Source organism: Cebus imitator, unplaced genomic scaffold (genome assembly GCF_001604975.1).
Source record: "Cebus imitator isolate Cc_AM_T3 unplaced genomic scaffold, Cebus_imitator-1.0 Scaffold580, whole genome shotgun sequence".
NCBI classification, from domain to species: Eukaryota; Metazoa; Chordata; class Mammalia; order Primates; family Cebidae; genus Cebus; species Cebus imitator.
In genome coordinates this window covers 491,304-496,631 of record NW_016107895.1, presented here as the reverse complement: position 1 = coordinate 496,631, position 5,328 = coordinate 491,304, and positions in this window count along the sequence as shown.

Here is a 5,328-nt window from a genome sequence, read left to right as displayed (position 1 = left end):
AACAAAGAACTGGAATTACAATTACAGCCCTTGGAATTACAGCACAACTCGATGACTTTGGTGCACCCCTTTCACACAAAGGTAACCACTGAACAGCCTCTGCTGAACCATTCTGTCCCCAGGAGCTCCCCTTCTCTTCTTGCCTTCTCCCAGTTGCTGCCCAGGCCCTATCTTGTCCAGAGCCAGTCAGGCAGAGCTGGACTGTTGAGTTCTGTCAGTGCAGGATGTACATACCCCTTGCAAACCCCTCTTCCTTCCCCTCCCACTTCTACCACCGAAACACAGCTGCTTCCTCTCTGCCCAGTGCTGATCCTGACAGCAGTGTCTCCAGCTAACTTCCCCCTCTTCAATCTCTCCTCAGCACCTGTGTCAACATGAAGCTCACTGACAGACCCCATTCCAGTCTAGATGCAGCAAACAGTAACAAATGGTGATTGCCGTCCTGTAAGGGCTGGAGTCCTATTTTTCTTTCTAAGCCATCATACAAGAAACTGTTTCAAGGACCAATTTTGTGCCTTGAATAAATCCCTCTCCTTTAATAACTCTCCCAGACATCACCCTATTAGCTCTGTCTCCCTAAAGAACAAATAGCTAGCCTCCCATTATTCTAACCCATTTGCTGCTGCAGTCTGTGTATGTTCAAGTTATGGTTGGTGATCAAGTGGCTAATTCACAATAATGATGGGACCTCATGTCTTTGTTCCACAATTTACTTCCACATACAGTATCATATTTTAAAAGCCTTTCCAAGAATTTTGGCTTTTGTTTTGTTTTTTTAATTCTTTAATATTTTTTAAATTTTTTATTTCAATAGCTTTTGGGCTGCAAGTGGCTTTTGGTTACATGTATGAATTACGTAATGGTGAATTCTGAGATTTTAGTGCACCCATCACCTAAGCAGTGTACATTGTACCTAATGCATAACCTTTTATCCCTAGTCCCCCCATCCTTCCCCCTTCTGAGTCTCTACAGTCCATTATATCACTCTGTGTGCTTTTGTGTACTCATAGCTTAGCTCCCACTTATAAATGAAAACATGTAGTTTTTGGTTTTCCATTCCTGTGTTATTTCACTTAGAATAATGGCCTCCAGCTTCATCTAAGTTGCTGCAAAAGATTATTTCATTCCTTTTAATGGCTGAGTAGCATTTCATGGTGTATATATACCACATTTTCTTTATCCACTCATTGGTCAATTGACACTTAAGTTGGTTCCACATCTTTGCAACCGTGAACTGTGCTGCAATAAACCTTTGTGTACAAATGTCTTTTTCATATAGTGATTTATTTTCCTTTGGGTATATAGCCAGTAGTAAGATTGCTGGATCTAATGGTAGATCTACTTTTAGCTCTTTAACGAATCTCCATTCTGTTTTCCATAGACGTTGTACTAATTTACATTCCCACCAGCAGTGTAAAAGTGTTTCTTTTTCCCCACATTCATGCCAACACCTATTGGTTTTTGACTTTTTAATAACGTCCATTCTTGCAAGAGTAAAGTGGTATCTCATTGTGGTTTTAATTTACATCTCCCTGATGATTAGTGATGTTGAGCCATTTTGTTTTTTGTTTTGTTTTCTTTCTTTTTCTTTCTTTCTTTTTTTTTTTAAGACAGTCTCGTTCTGTCGCCCAGGCTGGAGTACAGTGGCGCGATCTCTTCTCACTGCAACCTCTGCCTCCCGGGTTCAAGTGATTCTCGTGCCTCAGCCTCCTGAGTAGCTGAGACGACAGACATGCCCACCTAAATTTTGTATTTTTAGGGGAGATATGGTTTTGCCATGTTTGCCAGGCTGATCTTGAACCCCTGGCCTCAAGTGATCCACCTTCCTCAGCCTCCCAAAGTGCTAGGATTACAGGTGTGAGCCAACGCGCCTAGCATATTTGTATATTTTATTTTGAGAAATGTCTACTTATATCATTTGCCCACCTTTTAATGGGATTTTTTTTCTTGCTAATTTGTTTGAGTTTCTTGTAGATTCTGGATACTAGTCCCTTTTCAGATACGTAGTTTGCAAAGATTTTCTCCCATTCTGTGGGTTGTCTGTTTACTCTGCTGATTCTTTCTTTTGCTGTGCAGGAGTTTTTCAGTTTAATTAGGTTCCAGCTGTTTATTTTTGTTTTTGTTGCATTTGCTTTTGGGGTCTTGGTTATGAATTCTTTGCCTAGACCAATGTCTACAAGGGTTTTTTTTCAATGTTATCTTCTAGAAGTTTTACAGTTTCAGGATTACATTTAAGTCTTTATCTTGAGCTGATTTTTGTATAAGGTGAGAAATGAAGATTCAGTTTCATTCTTCCACATGTACCTTGTCAGTTTTCCCAGCACCATTTATTAAATAGGGTGTCCATTCCCCAGTTTATGTTTTTGTATGCTTTGTCAAAGATCAGTTGGTTGTATGTATTTGAAAAGCCTTTCTGAAACTTTTGAAAGAGACCTTTATTATAAGGACATGTGCCCCTTTTTCTGTGATGTCTGGAACTGGGGTAGCTGGTCTTGGTCCAAGGTTTTTCTCTGAACTATTTGTACTTTGAGCTTCCCCAGACCTTGCCAGCCTGCAGGTATATAAAAGGTCACACTAACAATCTCTCACTCTTCCAAATATTGCCAATTCTTGTCTTTATCTCTTATGCAGAACTTGGCCTCTAACAAAAGACCCTATGATAATATTAGAGTCCCTAAGGGATGCCTGCTTCCTGCCAGGGGCTGCTCTTGCTGCCCTTCTACTTATTCCTCGGTGCCTGTGCTAAGCAACTCTGCATCCACTGGGCACTGCTATCTGCTGCTACAGCTGAGGCACTGGGACCCTTGAAATGCCAAAGCTAGGCTATGTATGATTATGGAGAGGGGAAAAATGTCTCTCTTCCCTTTGTGAAACATTTGTTAGAAGCACAGCCAAACTGGCATGCTTATGTGCTGATGTCCTACTAAGGTTTTTTTAAAGAGACACCTCTTCTCTTCCACCTCCTTTTTCTCAGAAGATTCTGAAATTGTTTCAAAGGCAGCTGGACCATAAGACATACATATCTGCATTCAGAATTTCCCCTTCCCTCCCAATACTAAGGATTTCTTACTGGATCCAACTTTCTGTGCCTGGTTCGTGTTTCCCTCAGAGTGAAGTACATAAATCAAACTTTAATCCTGTATATACTCCAACACACCAACATCACCTGTGCACTTCTTTGTCCTTCTCTCCACAAGAGCTAAGTTTAAAAAGTTGAGAGAAAGAGACAGAGTGCAAAGGTGAGGGCACACAGTGGCCTTATGTCTAGTTTGTCATAGTAGTAAAAGTTCTTCAAAGCCTATATACTTGTGTCAATATCAAAGAACAAAAAAGAATAGCAGTTTCTGGTCAAAAGCAAAATGTTTTCTGTTTCCTCACAAGAGAAGTTTGAGTTCAGGCAAGAGAATATTAATTGAACAATTGCATAGGCTATTTTAAAATTGAATTGGGGAGGAAGGTTCATTAGATGGCCTTTGTTTTGGTCAGTTTGGGCTGCTATAACAAAAAGACCATAGGCTGGGTAGCTTAAACCATAGACATTTATTGCTCACAGTTCCGGAAGCTGGAAAATCTAAGATCGAGGTTCTTGGTGAGGGTTCTCTTCCTGGTTTGCAGATGGCTGCCTTCTTGCTGTGCCCTCACATGGTAGACAGAGAAATCATCTCTTTGTGTCACTTCTTATAAGGACACTAATCTCATTTATGAGGGCTCTACTTTCATGGCCTATTTACCTCCTAAAGACCTCACTTTCAAATCCCATCTGCAATGTTTTAAATATTGTTTGTCCCCACCAGAACTCATATTAAGGCTTGGTTCCCAATGTGGCAGTGTTGGGAGGTGGTGCCTTTAAGAGGTGATTAGTTCATTAAGATGGATTAATGTCTTTCTCGTGAGACTAGGTTAGTTCTTGGGGAAATGGATTCATTCTTAGCTTGCCTCTTGTGTTTTGCCCTTTTTGCATGTACTCACTTTCCCTTCCATTTATCTGGCATGTTTCAATAAGGCCCTCACCAAGCAGATGGAACTGTCCAATCTTGGACCTCCTGGTCACCAGAATTGTGCGCTAAATAAATTTCTTTTCTTTATAAATTACCCAGCCTCAGGTATTCTGTTATAGCAACAGAAAACAGAATAAGACACCATCACATTGGAGATTAGAGGTCTAACATATTCAAGGGGTGGGGGAGGGTGTTATATTAGTCCATTCTCACACTGCTATAAAGAACTACCTGAGACTGGGTAATTTATGAAGAAAGGATGTTTAATTGACTCACAGTTCCACAGGCAATAGAGAAGGCAAGGCTGAGGAGCCTTCAGGAAAGTCACAATTATGGCAGAAGTGTGAAGTGGAAGCAGGCACATCTTCACATGGTGGCAGGAGAGAGAGAGTGAAGGGTGAAGGGGGAAGTGCCACACACTTTTAAACTATCAGATCTCATGAAAACGCATTCATTATCATGATAACAGGGGGGAAATCTGCCCCTATGATCCAATCACCACCACCAGGTCCCTCCCCCAGTACTGGAAATTATAATGCAATATGATATTTGGGTGGGGACCCAAAGCCAAACCATATTGGGAGGGCAGGGAGGAGACACAAACATTTAGTCCATAGTAGCCTTCAAAGCCCATTATAATCCTGCTGCCTAGAACAGTGCAGTATCTTCCAAAGTGTGGTAGGCAAATCACCAGTGAGATATGAGATTATTATTAGTCATACCCAGGTGAATATTTACAATAAACAGTTACATGTATATCATTATAATTTTCTTCTATTTAGAGTACTTGATACTAGATTTCAATTTATGGCAGTGACATAAATTTTTCTTTTAATGAAACTTTAAATGTTGATTCAAAAATATTAAGGAAAGAATAGTGTAGATACAATGCAGTACTATTCAGCCAAAATGAAGAATGAGATCCTGTCATTTGCAAAAACATGGATGGAACTGGAGAGTATTGTGTTAAGTGAAATAAGACAGGCACAAAAAGACAACCATCACACGATCTCACTTATTTGTGGGATCTAAAAATCGAAACTATTGAACTCATGGACATAGAGACTATGGTTACCAGAGGTTGAGAAGGGTAGAGGGAACCTAAGGGAGGGAGGTAGAGATAGCTAATGAGTACCAAAAAATAGAAAGAATGAATAAGACCTAGTATTTGATAATACCACAGGGTGACTACAGTTAATAATAACTTACCATGGGCCGGGCGCGGTGGCTCAAGCCTGTAATCCCAGCACTTTGGGAGGCCGAGGCGGGTGGATCACAAGGTCAAGAGATCAAGACCATCCTGGTCAACATGGTGAAACCCCGTCTCTAC